General features: G+C 58.6%; 1 protein-coding gene across 10 annotated transcripts in view; it reads right to left on the minus strand.

The window, feature by feature from the left end:
• The window catches only part of BCOR (BCL6 corepressor), a 116,578-nt gene that overhangs the window by 34,818 nt on the left and 66,036 nt on the right, over nt 1-15,724 (minus strand). For 2 of the 10 annotated variants that reach the window (XM_032619364.1, XM_032619357.1), the window contains exon 1: nt 8,687-9,436. The exons of 3 other annotated variants lie outside the window; for them this stretch is intronic. The gene's annotated coding sequence lies outside the window, so the exon portion shown is untranslated. Of the gene's footprint in view, nt 1-7,875; nt 8,160-8,686; nt 9,437-9,660; nt 9,681-10,244; nt 10,301-15,724 lie in introns of those variants that run through there. 5 more of the 10 variants (XM_032619360.1, XM_032619361.1, XM_032619363.1 and 2 more) reach the window with 5 other exon arrangements.

The raw sequence follows: 15,724 nt of genomic DNA on the forward strand, positions 1-15,724 counted from the left end.
TGATCACAGTAGCTTACTACCGGCCTGGATCCATACAGGTCTGGTTTTCTTCTCATGCTAGTAATTTTTAAAAATACATATCGATATAAAAAAAGCAATCCCTGACAGACTTTATTGAAAACCACACTGAGACCTCATAACATCCGGACTTAATCCCTATCAAACAAACCACAGCACCTCTGGCCTCTGCAGCGGGCCAGACCCTTTCACCTCTTCCCACCAGGTCTCCCCCCTCCAGCCGCTGCTGTTCCCTCCCCCCGAAAGAATGATGGGAGGACTTGCCAAAGAGCACCTAGATACCGGTTCTGGAATCAATTCCTAACCATATAAATGATCCCACTTAGGGGGAGAAAAAAAAAAAATCCCAGCCTTTTCATATGGAATCCTTTAAAGCCCAGAATGCAAAGAACTGTAACAAAGGGAAAGAGGAGCCCACGGAGGCAGACCTGGAGGAACAGCCTCAGGAATACCCTTGGAGAGGAGCTTAACCTGCAGGTTGGTCCCCAGACACTGGCCTACCCAGGTCTTGTTGCGGGGGGGGGGGGGGGGGGGGGGCATCTCAGGGGCAGCAGGGAACAGAGAAGCAACCTATAGGAATCTGACCAGTCCTTCAAAGCAATTACTAGTCCTCGGGGCCTACTATGTGCCAAGTATTCTTTGATCCTAAAGGTGGATAATTATTCCCAGTCTTACAAATGAAGAAACTTACTGAGGCTCAGAGGCCATAAATAACCTGCCCCCAAGGTCACACAGCTAGTAAAAATGGGCCACGGTCAAACTCAGTCCTGGAGTTGCGGAGAGGAGCCAATTATTGGTCAAACTGTGCCATCCGGAATCCCCAAGAAGTTTGGAAGGCTCCCTTAGCCCCTGTACTCCAGTACAGAGCAAAAGGATAGCACTTAACACCTATGAAATTCAGTCCACAAGGAGCCTGGACCCTAGTTTCTCCTACACCCAGAAATCTCTTGGTCCATGTGAAGTCTTTCGAAATTTCTGCCAACATCCTATCCAATCTCCCTACACTGGAACACCCTGGTGTGAGGCCAGGGATCCCAAAAAGGCTCCACTTTCCCCTCCTCCAGGAGCCCAGAACAAGCAGTGGGAGGTGGGTGCTACTCTTAGGTCTCTGTAAAAAGTGCTGACACCTGGAACTAGAACAAGGCTTGCCACACTAGTTTTGCCACATAAAGCAATAAATCAAATTATCTAGACAGAGCAAAAGCCCTTTGGAAAGAGTGCCTACATCTACCTTTCCTAGGACTTTAATGAAAAACCCAGGGACCAAAGTGGACTGGGGAGGCAACTGAGGGGGAAGCGGCTTGCAAGATGTTAGACCCTCCTGGACTCCTGGGGGTCCCCACAAAAAGCCAAGTTCCAAGACAAGCCGGAGGTTGGGGTTATCTCTCCTCTCCCCAACTTCTCATCCCAGCAGCGCAGGGTCAGCGCTCAACATCTCCTCCCCACCCCATCCTCAATTTCCTGGTCTGCCCCGGGCTTTCAGAAGCTTCGGGAACTATCCACACCCGATGCCACAGACGCCACAGGCTCCACGACCGAGGGCCGTCTCCAGCTCAGCTCGGTGGGAAGGGGAACGGGCAGGAGCGCCGGACACTCGGCCGCCCCTGCGGCATCCCGGCCCCGGGAGGGTGGCTCCTCCAGTGGCCGAGGCTCCGGATGTGTGAAATGGCTCCAGGAGCGCCTGGGGCAGGCCAGGGCCTCCGCAGCGGGAGGGACCGAGGCGATGGCGGAGCCGGGTCCTCACCCCTCTAGCCAGCCAAACACGCCCCGGCCAGTGGCTCGCAGCCAGTGGCTTTCTCTCTTTTTTAAACTTTCCGGCCTTGGCGTTCACCGCCGATTGGGACAGGATTTCCAGCCCCCGCCTTCCCTCTTCCACCCCCTCCGTGCAGGCCCTTCCAACCTCCAGGGAGGTGACCCCCGCCCCCGGGCACCGTGAGTCCCTGGCCCCGGCAGACCCTCCCCGCCCCCACCACTTGGGCCACCTGGAGCGAGCCGCTTCCCAAAGCGATCGGCGTCCGGCCGAGTCTGGGACTGCTGCTGCGTCCGGGGAGGAACTCCCGCAGCCTCCAAAGGTCCAGGCCTGCCCGCGGCGGCATGCAGAACCGCCCCCTACTCTTGCTTTCTCCGAAAGACCTGACGCGGGGGACGGGGGCCGGGGGGAGTTTAAGGCCTGTCTTAAAAAAAAAAAATTTAACTCTTCAGATGCAAGAATTTGGGTGCCCTTGGCACGGTTATGAGTGCTCGGGTAGAACAATAGAAATGGGGGGTGCCGGAAATGGTGCAGGAAACCCCTATAACCCTATAAACCTCTCCTCCCCCCCTAGCAATTACTATTAGCATTAAAAGATCCCAGCGCCCTCAATGCAATAGTGCCTGTTTATAACTTTTCCCTGCTGGGTCCCCATACCCTAAACAAGCCCCCTCCTCACGTTTTGAAATCACCAGGGCAAAGACCGCTCCCAAATCTGTGACCTCCCGGAGCTCTTGGGCCTCTCGCCTGCTCTGCCCCGGCACCCTGACCTGACGCACCCTCTTCCCCCCAGTAGTTCCTCTGGTTTGCACCTAGACAATAAATTTAGTTTAATTTAGCTTCCGGTCTTTAATTTTAGCAGGTCTCCTTTTTGCATGCAAATCAATATGGCAATTACCATCTAAAAGCTCGCCCAGCCCCGGGTCAATGTAAATTGATCATTGTCCGCCTTCCACAAAATAACACCGGGAGTCTGTGATGCATAATGAGATTATACTGGAAACTGTCTTTTAGATCAAATTATATTTTATGCTGTCAGGATCTTCTCCTAGCGGACTTCCCCGATAGTCTAATCACGGGGCGCCGGAGCCCATGGGTGCTGAGGGGCGATGGCTGGCCGGGGAGACATGGTTCTAAGAAATAACAAAGTGCGGGGACGCCCCCCCCCCCCCGCCGCCATTTCCAACACCCTCGACTAGGGGCAGGCGGAAATGAGCCTGCGCTGGGAAAGGGGGACTTCTACAGAAACGTTGCGGGGGGAAAAGCTCGTTGGTTAATTCCCATCCAACAGAAAGTCAGCTATCCCTTCCGGAAGAACACATGGGGGGCAACCAGCGAAAGCCGTCGGGCCGGGCTGGAGGTTGGGAGACGTCCCCGGCCAAGTGCTCGGGGTACAGGCGTTTCGGCTGCCACGGGGGTGGCCTGAGAAGACCTTCCACTCCTGCCCCGGCTGCTTCTCAAGCCAGTGCCACCATCTAGGCCCCGGCAGCGCAGCCAGCCTTGCAAACAGACGGAATCCTGCCGGCCGTACACTCGGGCGAATCAGCCCGGTCGGGCCAGCCCGGCTTCGGCCTCCCCTCCCCTGACTGGGCGAGGCCCCTCCAGGCCCGAACCATGTGAGCCGAGGGCTGGAGGCCTCCAGCCAGGAGAAGGTCCTCCCGCCCTTGCGCGGCCCCCGGGGCACGGGTGTGACCCTGGAGCTTAACAAAGGGCCTTCAGAGCTCCTTTCGGCCTCGGGCTGGCGGGGGAGGGGTGGGGCCAGCGGGGAGGGGAGCGGTACGGCGGCCCAAGTGGACCCATGAGGCCCCCCGCCCCGCCGGGCTGGGTCTGCCGGGCCCGCCGCCCTCGAGGAAACCACCGAGGTGGCATTGCCGGGGCCGCTGGGCACTCCCGAGGACCGTCCTGGGGTTCGGGCGGCTCGGAGGCCGGCGAGCCTCCTGCCCAGCCCCGCGGCCCGGCTGTCGTGCCCGACCCAGCGCGGACTCCACCCGAGTGCGGTCTTCCCAATAAAAGCTGGAATTCCCGGCTGGGCTCAGACAAAGAGGGACCGCGGCAAATCGACGCCGCGGGCAAACCAAACCCAAGCCGAGTTTACGCGCGCGTCTGGGGTCACAGAAGCGCCTGCTAATCCTCCCTACGCTGGCCGTCCCCGCACGGTCTCCTCAAGGGGGAAAAAAAACAAAAAGGGAAAGAAAGCATACCTCCCCTTGATTCCGCCCAGAGGCCGAGCTTCGCACTTCTTTCGGTTCAGTCTCTATCAGTTCACTAGGCCCCGCGCCACCTTAGCAAACAGGACTTAGAGGAGCGCAACATCCCTTGCTCCCGACCCAGAATGCAAAGCTACTCCTCTTTTTGCTCCACCATCCATCCTCTCAGGGTCAAGAACTCAGAAATCTTTCAGAAATCCTCTCCTACCTGCTCAAGACATACTCTCTTCCCCACTCTAGATGGGAAGAAACTATAACCAGAAGCAATCTTAGTAACCAAGGGCCATCCACCCTTAGCTAGGCACCGTTGCCCTCAGTTTCCCTCTAGGCAAAGACACATTATTTCCCAGCGAATGAGTGTGCGAATGTGGTTGTGTGGCCCACACTTCCGTGCCCAGCTCTGTCTCACTGGGCAGGAAAATCTTCATCAGGCATTGAGGAGTTTTTGTCATTCAGCCTGTGTATCTAAGCATGGATGTATGCATGTGAATGCTTTTTGTGTTTCCAAGTGACCCTCTTCACACCTTTAAATGGGCTTTTGTCTCTGGAACGAACTTACAGAAATTCTGCTCCAGTTTCCAGCTCAACAAAGTCTGGGATTTTCTCCTAGAATCTCGCTCTAGGTCTCAGTATTTGCATACCCATGTTTACATTCCTCGCGGCCAGTTCTTTATCTCTTCTGTATCTCTTGTTCCATGTGGGCACCAGAGCCCAAGTGTCTTGATTTGTCTCAGCACATGTCATTCAGGCGCACATCTTAATCTGTGCATTCCTGTCTAACACGTACACCTCCCCACGACTTACATTCTTGCTTTGCCTATAATGTGGCTCGTTCCCAGACCAATATGGGTTTGCAGTTTAATGTAAGTAGAGGATCCCCTAAGCCTACAAACCCTAAAAGGAAGAGGAGGGGGAAGGAGAGAGGAGTGTGACTAATGATTCGTTTCTCTATAGGGTAACCCACCCACCAATTTCTACCTCAGGGAAAGAACGAGACCAATGCCTGCAGAGTTGTATTAAATTTTTAGACCAATTCAATGCTGACCCCGTGTATGTGTATACAAATGATCGATCTTGTACACATCACTATCCAACTCTTGTTTGGAGGCTGCCTCCCTGCACATATCTTATTTGAACTCTCCACAAGTTCATGGTTAGAAGTGTTTTTATTTACATAGACAACTCAAGGACCCCTTTGCTCTCTCCGATGCATACCTGTACACACTGGCCAGGCATTTCAGGCTTGGTTCTTTGGTCGGCAGCACTCTCGGTCAGAGGCCCCACTGACTAAAAGCTCTGAGCAGACCTTCACATACTGGGCCGCTGGGAACATTAAGGTCTAACCTCTGCATCTCCCCAACTCAGTTCCTTCAGTGAGGGTGCCCACTGTGTGTGTTCACACCTCCCCCATTGAGAAGTATCGGGTCAAATTAGATCACCTAGCAACTGCGTTTGGTTCGTCGAAGAATCGAGCCCAACGTACTAGGATGTGAGATTGCATACAGAGAAGAGAAAGGAAAACCCTAAACCCAGACTCCCGCCTCCTCTCCCCAGGGGGCTACTTTGCCTCCAGGAATTTCTACTACACTCCCCACCCCCACTCTCCCTATCGTCTTTAAAGGGTTAAGAGAAACCCTCGCAGCCTTCCCTCCACCCTGGTCGCTGGGCCCGAAGGCTCGCTCGCTCAAGGGAGTCTGCCGCCGCCTCCGCGGCCCGCCCCCCCCTTCCCGTCCTTCAGCCGGGAGGGAGCCTACATGCCTGTCTAGACCGATCTATCACAGGCACACCAACAACACCCGCGAGAGCGCGGAGACCCTACCCAGGTCCCCCTGCCCGCACGGTTCCCGGAGGACAGAACCCTGGAGCGTGACCGCGCCTGCAGGGTCTGGGTGGGAGCCTACGGGCTCGGGCTGCCCCGAGCGCACAGCGGGTCCGCCCCGGCCCCGGCCCCCAGCGCTCCCGCCAGCCCGGCTGCCGGGGCACAGTCACATCTCTGCGCGCTGGGCAGTCCTATTTTTATCTTGTCTAATCCCAAACTGGGCGGGGAGCACAGGCGTCGTGCTTAGAGAACAAGAGATAGGCGAGGGAGGCGGGGAGGAGCAGCCAGGCAGCGACGCGAGCGGGAGCTAGTTAAAGACACAGTCGAGGCGACCGAGAGCAGGAAGAAAGAGCGGGCTGCGCGGGCCTCGAGGCGCCGCACGCAACGCGCCGCCCGGCGAAGTTACACTCGCCTCCCGGTCGCCCCTCGCCGCCCGTCCCTCCCCACTTCCCAGCGGCGCTCTCCGCAGCCCGGGCCGCGGGGCCCCGGCCTGTGTGGGAGGCAGAGGCCCGGCCGGCCCTGCAAAGGGCTGGAGAGAATCGCTAATGAGCTGTGCGGCCCATTGATCCGGAGAACACTTCCTAATTAACTCTCAGTCACCTACTGGTGACAGCGCCTCAAAGGACAGCGCTGGGGCCGTCCGAGCCCCAACCCCGACCTGCCCGCGGAGCGCCTGGCGCCCGAACCCCGCGCGCCCCCCCGTCACTACCCCAGGCAATCCCGGTGAGTGGCGGCGTAAACCCGCACACTAAAGGCCAGCCTCGGATTAAACCTGGACGGCATATTAATCACCGCCATCTCCCCCCTTCCTCCACGCGGTGAAATCATGCCCAAAATAAACACGGGAACCAACACTGCAAAGCCCAGACCAGATAACAGGTCGGGGGTGGAGTGGGAAGGGTCGAGAAGCAAACGTATTTTCCAAGTGTCCACGTACAGGAGTCTCGGAGGCCGACAATTAAAATGCCTTCCACACAAGCAATTCTGTTGGCCAAACCGAATCCAACACCTCGTAAGGATTGATTTCGGCCCGCGGTGTCCGTTTCCAGTGCCACAGGAAGTGTCAGATGGCTAGAAATACCCAAGTCTGTCTGCGTTCACCACCCACCACCTTCTGGGGTGGGCCATTTCCTCCTCGTTTTTATTCCCAAGTCATTTTAAGGATTTTTCTCCAGAGACTACCCCTAGAATCAAATACCACTACCCCTCCTCTGGCCTTCTCTCAAAAAAGAAAAAAACAAAAAAAACCAGCTAAAACCCTGAGCTGTCTACTGTAGACACAGGAGGCTGTACGAATACCTATTTGAAGCGCGCTGGTTTCTTTTTTTAAGGTTTGTTTTTAAATACACATAACCCTCCCCCCTCCTTCGCTCTTCCATCCCCCCAACCCTTTAGACGCCGGCGACGCGCGCCCTCGCGCGCGGGCACTCACAGCCTCTAGCTGGAGATCGCGGACTTTCTGGAAAAGATTCATTAACTGCAAATTAAGCCTCGCCCCGGCCTCGGCCTACACGCGGCCAGGCTCAGCCGTCTCAGGGACCCGGGGACGTGCCCACTCGAAAGTGCAGGCGGCGGAAAGCCCGCCGGGACCACGCTTGCCTCGAGCCGCCCTACTCCGCACACGGCGCCACGGGGCTTGCTTGGTAAACAGCAGGAGCACGTCGCCGCCGCCCCGAGCCCCCTAGTTGGCGGAGGCTCTGCAGCGCAGCCGCCCGCCTGCTCCGAGCGCGGGCCCCGCGGCGCGGCGGCGCCTCGCCCTCCCCGCCTCGGCCGAGGATCGCGCCCGGGTGCGCAAGTTCCTCTTCGCCCTCAGCCTCTGCGCCGCACGCCCTCCGAGTGGGACCAACTTCCTCCGGCCGCAGACCCGCACACGCCCTACAGGGCTTTCCACCAGACTCCTCTCTGCCCAGAGGAGGACCCAGGTCTCGCCCCCCCGCCCGCCGCCGCCCCCGCACGATCTACCCCCACTCCTGGGGTCTCACAACTTAAAACCTACCCCACGACGTCGCGGGGAGGGTGGGGGTAGACCAGGGTGGCAGATTAAAATTTTAAAAGAACATTTACAAAACAAAGCGTCTGACCTGACTGGCTGGCTGGCGGGCGGGCCGAGTCGGAACCCCTCGCTCTGCTCGATTTCCTAGTATTTTTTTTTTAATCCACGTGATTCACGCTTTAGAGCAAGCCAAAAAACAAAAAAAACAAAAAAAACAAAAAACCGGGACTCCCCTCCCGAGTCGCGCGGCAGCGGCGGCAGGTCGAGCTCGGCTCGGCCCGGGGCGCCCGCCACACACACCCTCGCGCACGCACACGCCGTCGTTCCACGAGCAAGAACGAGCTGCCCCCGGAGAGGCGAGACGAGGCAGCAGCGGCTGGGGGTTTTTACAGTTCTTTCCCGAGTCGAAAAAGAAAGCAGACGGGAACCCGCCGCCCTCCCCTTCCTGCTAGCGAGCTAACGCCGAGCCGAGCTTCCCAGCTTCCAGCGCAGCTCACCCCCCCGCCCCCCCCGCCGCCCGACTCGCGGCGCTCAGCGACGACCGCGCTCCCGCGCACACAGGCACACACTGCCTGCAAACTTCCACTCCGCGAACTCCCTGCTCTCCTCCCAGCCCCCAGGGGGGCGGCAGGCCCCCCCCGCCGCGCCCCCCCTCCCCGAAGCCCACGCCGGGCCGCTTAGGTTGGCTGCATTTTTAATAACTTACAGCTAGGAAATAACGAAAGCGAGCAAGGCAGCCAAAGTGAAGCGCGAGGCACAAGCTTCGAGGGGTACGCGAGAGTCAGAGGAGCCACCCGCCGCTACTCTGGGCCCCGAGGGAGGGGGCCGACTGCAGCCCGCCGCACGCACGCCCGCCAGCCCGCGCGGCCTCCCCGGGGAAAGGTGTTCCGGGCACTGACCTGAAATCCCCGGCCGGGGAGTAAGCAGGGAGCCTGCGATCCGGCGCTTTGAAGTTTTCCCCGGAGCAGAGTCGAGGCGGCGAGGAGGAGCGACGGGAGGTGGGGTGAGGTGTGCGGGCTTGGAGGAAAGTGGGGTGGCGACGTTGGCGATGGGAGAAGGGGCCGGGCCGGGGAAGCGCGACGAACAGCAAAGTTTGCCGTCCCCCGCTGCCCGCAAACCGCTCGCGGCGCCGCGATCGCTCGCCTCCCTCGCCGTCTGCTGCCAGCCGGCTGCCCTCGGGGTCGGCCCCGCCGAGGGGTGGGCTCTGGGCCGGGTGGGGGCGGGGCAGGGCGGGGCGGGCTCAAAGCCTCCGGGCAGGTGGCGACAGCCCCGCGCGATCCTCCGGGCTCCGGCGGCTGGGCCGGGCTCGGCCGGGCTCAGCAGCTCTCGCGCCGCCGCTGCTGCCGCCCGCGCTCGGGCAGGAGCCCCAGCGCCATGTTGACGGTTCGCCGCGAGCGCCCGCTCGGGCTGTGTGTGAATGTGTGTGTGTGAGTGTGTTGGCCAAGTCTTCCCTGCGCGGCGACGGCGCGGCTTGGGCTCCCCGCCCGGCAGCTCGCGGGCTCCCCCTCCGCCGCCGCTGCCGCCTCGCTCCCGCTCTCGGTCGCGGTCTGGGCTCCGGCGCGTCTTCCCCGCTGCCGCCGAGCTCGGTCCGCGTTCAGCAAGGAGCGTAGCTCTGCCTCACCTCGCCGCTGGGAGCCCAGGCTCCGTCTGCCGCCGCACGCCGCGATCCCAACGCGTCCCCCCTCCCTGGTTCCCTCCTCTTCCTCCTCCCCCTCCCTCCGCCCTCTCGCCCGCCCTCCCTCCCTCCCTCCCTCCCAGCAGCAGCCTCCCCTCCCCCCGCAGGCGCAGCGCTCGGGCGACAGCCGCCCGCCCGCCGCCGCCTCCAGCTCTCGCAAGTTTGAGCTCCCCCAGCCTCCGCTCACCCTCCGCTCACCCTCCGTTGCGGCGCCTGGGCGGTGGGGTTTCAGAGGGGTGATTCCCCAAGAAAGGTTTGCCCGAGTTTCCCCAACCGTCATCGATTCCTGGCGCGTTTCACCTCTCTGGGTCCGAACCCCAGACCACTTGGGTGGCGTCCCCCTCGCCCCTTGTCCTCCCCTCCCCCGCTCGGACCGAGTTGGCTGCGCACACCCCGCCCGGGCGCGCGTCCTGGGCGAGCGAGAGACCGACTTGGGCGGCGGCGGCGGCGGCGGTGCGGGCGGCCCGCTGATCCTGAGCCGAGGGGATGGGGGGCGGCGGGGGCGGCTCTCCCAGCCGCGCGCCGAGACTCCCCTCGCTACCCAGAAGGCCAGTGGAGGACCGCAATTACCATAAAGCGCCTAGCACTCGGCTCAGCCAAAGCTGTCAAACCCCAGCGGCAGCCGCCGCTGCCTCCTCTCGCCACCAGCGCTGCGCTCTCTCGGTCGTGCGTCCCCTCCGAGACCAAGCAGAGACTGGCGAGTGCGCGTCGGTGCCCATCCACACCCTGGGTCCCCCCTTCCTCCCGGAGAAGCCCTTTCCCATTTCGGTGTCAAGAGCTACCTGCAAACACCACCTTGGGCAACGGTGGCCGTTCCGCCCGAACTCCGCGCCCGAGTTCCCCGGACGTTTGGATTGTGTGGGAATTGTTTGGAGAGGCGGGGGATGGAGGAGGCAGCCCGTGGGGCACAAGGAGGCGGGGGCGGGGGCGGTAGGGGAGTGGAAATCCACCAGAATTTCTCCCCGTTCTCGGGCATTTCACAGTCTGCATCTCAGATGATTAGAGGGTCTGTCCTGGCCCCTCACCCCTGCCTCGGGAGATTATCTCCCGCGTTTTATTTTCCTTGGCAGGGAGCAACTTTTGGCTTACACCGTTCGCTCCATAAATTTCCACTCGGTAACGTCGTGCTGATCGGAGCTCGGCGGCGGCGTACAGCCTGCGCCCGCAGCAGTTCAATTCAATTGACACGTATTGAGCTTCTCCAGCGCACCCGGCGCGGCGCTGGGCGCGGGGGGAGGGCAGGGGCAGGCAGGCGAGAGGGGGAAGCGGAGAGGCGAGGTTCCGGCCTCCCCAGAGCGCAGAACCTCTAGGGCGAGCCGAGAAGCCCCAGTTCGTGAAGCGGGCGGGAAGGGGTGGGAGTGGGGGAGGGGTGTTCCGGCCTAACCAGGCCCGGACACCGCCACAAGAGGTGACCCCACTCCGTTGCTGGATAGGCTCTTTTTATGCTGAACGTGGGGGAGTCTCTTTCTGCCTAAGGACAAGATGGTGCAGGCTCGATGAGAACATCAATCCGAAATGGAGGTGGCTTGTAAATCCACACGGAAAGTTTTAAAATATCCTGGAGTGTCTCCATGCCAAAATAATCAAGAGCATCTCAAGTTGATTACTAAGTCAAGGTCAAGGCCAAAATCAGCTCTAGCTAGCAGATCCCTTTAAAAAATTAGACTTAATACTGACTGCAGGACTGGTGTTAGGTGCGATTTTATTTATTCTGTTTTAGTTCTCAGTACATAGTTATAAAAACAGCCCTTTTCAAAGCAGAAGTGAAACATCTCTACCGTTTGAAACCCGAAACTTCGGGCAGAATTAAATCTTCATGCTCCAGAGCTGCTTAAAACAACTGATGCAAAAGACAGGCGGGCAAGTGCCCCTGTGAGCAGTTCCCAGCCCTGCTGGGCCGCCACGGCTTCCAGGACCCGTGCCTGCATAATGGAATGTACGCCTTTTTCTTCCTGGTCTCTCTGGAGGTGGATGTCCCTGAAGGCTAACCCACACATTTTTTTAATCTCCGGTAACAAGCAGAAAGACACCTGGACTATTATGCTGTAAAGCTATTTTTTATAAAGACATTTTAGGGCCAGACATTAAAAGTTATTAGACTGAACGCATGCAACTTACAGACACAGCTGGAGAAAAGGCCTCTCGTGTGTTGTAGCAACATTTCTTTTTGAAGCAACTCCTTTTATTCAAAACAAATCTAAAGTAACCGGGAAGGCTGAAGTTGAGTATTTGTGGGGAAACACTCTGAATGCGGTTCCAGGCAAGGAGACCGCTGTGCCACTGTGGGCCGAGAGGGAGAGCTGGCCTGGGTGAGTGCGGAGCCGTGCCAGGCTCTTCTGGCTCAGTTAGGCCACCGCAGAGACCCTGGCCCCATGCCCGGCCACCTTCTCTCCCCTTCCCATGCCTCCCCAACTCTCCCCCCCAGGCACAGGCTTTTCCCGGAGTTGAAAGTTGCGTGTAACCGTCCAGAACTTTTGGAAAGTCCAGGAACCAAGTTAAAACACGGAGTCTGCTGCCTCTCCGAGTCCTGTGGCCTCCCGGGGCTGCTGACAAAGGGGCCTGTTTGTCTAACTTTAAAAGTTAAAATGAATTGGGGAGGGGGGCGGTGCCGTAAATGCGAAGGGGCCAGAGGAGGGCTGACTGTGGGAGAAATTTGATGCTGGAGACAAACAGACCAGTAAATTCGCCTTTGACGTAATTTGCAGCGCGCGCGCGCACACACACACACACACACACACACACACACACACACACACACACCCTTTTTAAGGAGTCTTGCCTCCGTGGTATCCTTGGTGGGATTAAAAGCTTTCTCTTCCATCTCCGAGGGATATATTTTGCAACTCTGTGGGACTTTAAAAAATATCTTATTAAGGCAGTCCTAAGAGGCATGAATGTACGTGGGGGGGGAGGGGGTTCATGACTCACTGGGGATTAAAATGTGAGATTTTTCCTGAGGTGCTCTAAGGTGGAGGAGGGGGAGGGAGTTTACACCTATTGGCCCAGTTAGTTGGCATTATTCCAGGGAGGAGAAGCAGAAAGCTCAGGAATGGCAGTCCCGTCTTGTGTCCTCACTTGGGAAGGGGCTCCGGGAGTGGGGACACCGTGGAGCCTGCAGCCTGTGCGGGCCCACTCCTGCTCCCTCCTCCCCTGCCCTCCCACGAGTCCCTCAGGAGCTGACCTGGGGGTCAGGCTGCTACACTCGGCACTCAGCAAGGGGAGGATTTCAATGAAAGCAAAGGAGGAGGCGGCGGGAGAGAGCCAGCGAGTGAGCGCAAGGAAGGGGAGGCCGCACAGGCAGCGGAGAAATAAAGAAATAGGCACAGAATGGCGAGGTGCTTCCAACTGAGCCGCAGGGCCGCTCCTCTCCCACCTGCCTCTTGTCCCCTGGGAAGGGTCTCCCAGTTATAACCTATGGCTCTCGGGCACTCTCTTGCTGCGGATTCTATCCAGCCTCTGCAACTGGACAAGCAGGTTGGCACTTCCGGGGAGCAGGCCTGGAGCCTGGTCGCCCTTTTCCTGCCAGGCTGACTGTGTAAGGTCTGCGAGGCCCTCTTCCACACCTTCAGTCACCGCCCAAGGCCTACGGGAAAGGCCATGCATCCCGTGGTGCGGTTCTTACCTGGCGTTTGGGGGACCCTGGGACCCTAACATGGTGCGCGGGGTTTGTTTGTAACATACTTGCAGGAACTAAGTCATAAAGCTCCGTAGGCCCCGATGGCGCTCTTCGGACGCTGTTCTCACGTCTATGCCACTGGTGATCGGAATAGGTGGGATTTGTGTGATTACAGAGAATGCATTTTTACTCTATGTAGTGTGAGCTAGCCTGTTCATGTTAACTATTTTTAAAAACAAACACCTACAATAACAGTCTTCCCTGGTCACTTTGTAAAAGAGCTCTGGGCTTACCAAGTGGCACTTAGAAGACCCACTGGCCCATCTTCCAAGCACAAGGCATCCTTGTCCCAGGGATTTCACTTATCTGGAAACATCTAAAGGTAGCTGCCTTCCCTGGTAGGAGTCTGCTAGACTTAGAGGTCTCCAGGTTGAAGACAGTTGCTCTTTCTGTCTAGTCTTTGAACGGTTACGGGGCGTTTGTGGGGGGAGGGTCCAGACGGCAGGCCCAACATGGTAGCAACTACCTCTCCGAATTTCTGGTCTGGGCTAGATTTTAGGCTCTGACCAGACCAGGCACCGGTGGGTGAACTACCGCTGACACTGAGGGGCTTGCTGGGTAGACGGATGTCAGCCGAATGAGCATAGATACTGGCGGCTCGGGGAGGCCCCGTCTTGCGCCCCACCTGGCCCCTGCTTAAGAGCCCTCGAAGCCACCGAGCTGGGCTGGATGCGCCTGTAGATAGACTCAGACGCCACGCCACGTCCCGCCCCGGCTGCTTATTTAGCGAGGTGCCTCCAGCTCATATTCTACCCAGTCGGGGTCAGCGAGTGGGAACCGCGGGGAGAGGGGGCGGAGAACACCAACTCCTCGCTCGCAGACCCAGCAGGGCGGCCTTCCGCCCGAGCCGTTTTATTTGCAGCTTCCCTCCTCGGTGGCCCCGGGCCCGCTGCGGACACGCACCACCCTGAGCCCCTTCGCGGGCACTATCCCGGGGACTGGAGGGATCTGGAAGGCTCCGCCAGCCCCTCGCTCGGGGTAGGAAGGGAGTACCGCCCAGCAGATGAAAACGCGGCGCTGGCCTGTCCCTAAGCACCTCTGAGGCCCACCACAAAGTCGGGCGCAGAGGTGAGTGGCGCGGGGCGGTTGCCCCGGGAAGGTCAGCCAGGGAGCAAAGCTTGGGGCTAGCGCAGGGCTGGGGATTCCAAACGGCCTAATCCGCTGCACTTCCCCCCCCTCCCTCCCTCTCCGCTCCGGGTCCAATCTGCTCGGCCTTCGCCCGCGATGCTCCCCCCATCCCGGCGTCTCCAGCACGTTGGCAGTCGCGCAGCCCCCGGCCGCGAGCGCGGGGGGGTGGGGTGGGGTGCGCAGGGTGGTTTGTTTTGCGAGGCCTGACAGAACCTTCTGTGTGCGGCGGAGGGAGGAGGCTAATGCATAATGCACAGCGCCTGGAAGCCCGGCCATTAGCGGCCTGTCGGTGACACAGACAAACGACTGAGAGGGAGGAGATCCAGCTCGCTCTGGAGTTTAAATATACCAGCGTGGAGGGGAAACGCCATGATTTAAAAGTGTGTGTTTGCAGACACTCGCATATATTTTAATGATTTCCAGCAGGCCGTGCGCCCCAGCCTTGCATCCCCCTCCCCAAAGGGGGGACATGTATGGGGGGGTAAGAATGAAGGCAGAGTGAGAGGCCGCAACCCGAGACGCATCGCTAGCTTCCGAGGGATGAAGGGGAGAAGAGGTTGGTAAATGCACCGCGGAGAAAGTGAGGCCTAGGGAAGCCACACGACCCAAGGCCATCCCCAGCTTTTTGTTTTTTTAAATCTGGCCATCGAGCCTTCCACCCCGGACTGGACCTTCTACGTTGTACTAAAAAGAAAGGCCTGGGGGAAAGAATAAACCCTACTACCCCGTTTTCCCCCCAGGCGCCCACATTTTTGAATCTTCCCTTTCCACTGACAATCCAGAGACCTCCTTCCTCCCCGTTTAACACACCAGTGTTTTTTAGCAATTAAGGCGAGAAGGGGGTGGGGATAAAGATAAGCCAATTTTTTTTTCCGCCATGCAAGTGTGAAAGATAAGATAACGCCAAGCTGAGGCAAAGCGGCTGCTTACAACCTCCCCTCAGCGATTTTGATCGGTCACTTCTTATCTCACAAAAATGCTCCTTTCGAAAACTGCATCAAAAAAAGAAAAGGGCTGAAGGAAAGCATTTTCATTTGGAACTGACATTTAAAACTCACCTTCTCTACACCAGCAACTCCTCCCCATCCGCGGGGCTCCCCAGGAAAAGTCGCACCTCGACTACAGGGTTTCAGGCTTTCTCGTGGGGGGCAGGATTACTAGTGTAATTAGGCTGAATAAAACCAGGGATGCGTGATGAGGATTTATCCTGCATCCAACCCCAGCCTCGCAGCCGGGTTTTCCTTCTCTGAGTTCCTGATCGCTGTTTGTGTTTCACCATCGCGCTCGTGTGTTAAAACTACACAGGTAGTTATATTTGGGAGGATCATATAACTATGTCAACACGAAGCGGTTGTTAATGCGAAATAATAAGAAACTCTGCTGATTTTTACAGGCCCCTGTAAAGGATGGAAAAGGCGTCATGCGCCCCGGAACCCGAGAACTCTCGGCCGAACCGGC

Source organism: Phocoena sinus, chromosome X, assembly GCF_008692025.1.
Source record: "Phocoena sinus isolate mPhoSin1 chromosome X, mPhoSin1.pri, whole genome shotgun sequence".
NCBI lineage: Eukaryota > Metazoa > Chordata > Mammalia > Artiodactyla > Phocoenidae > Phocoena > Phocoena sinus.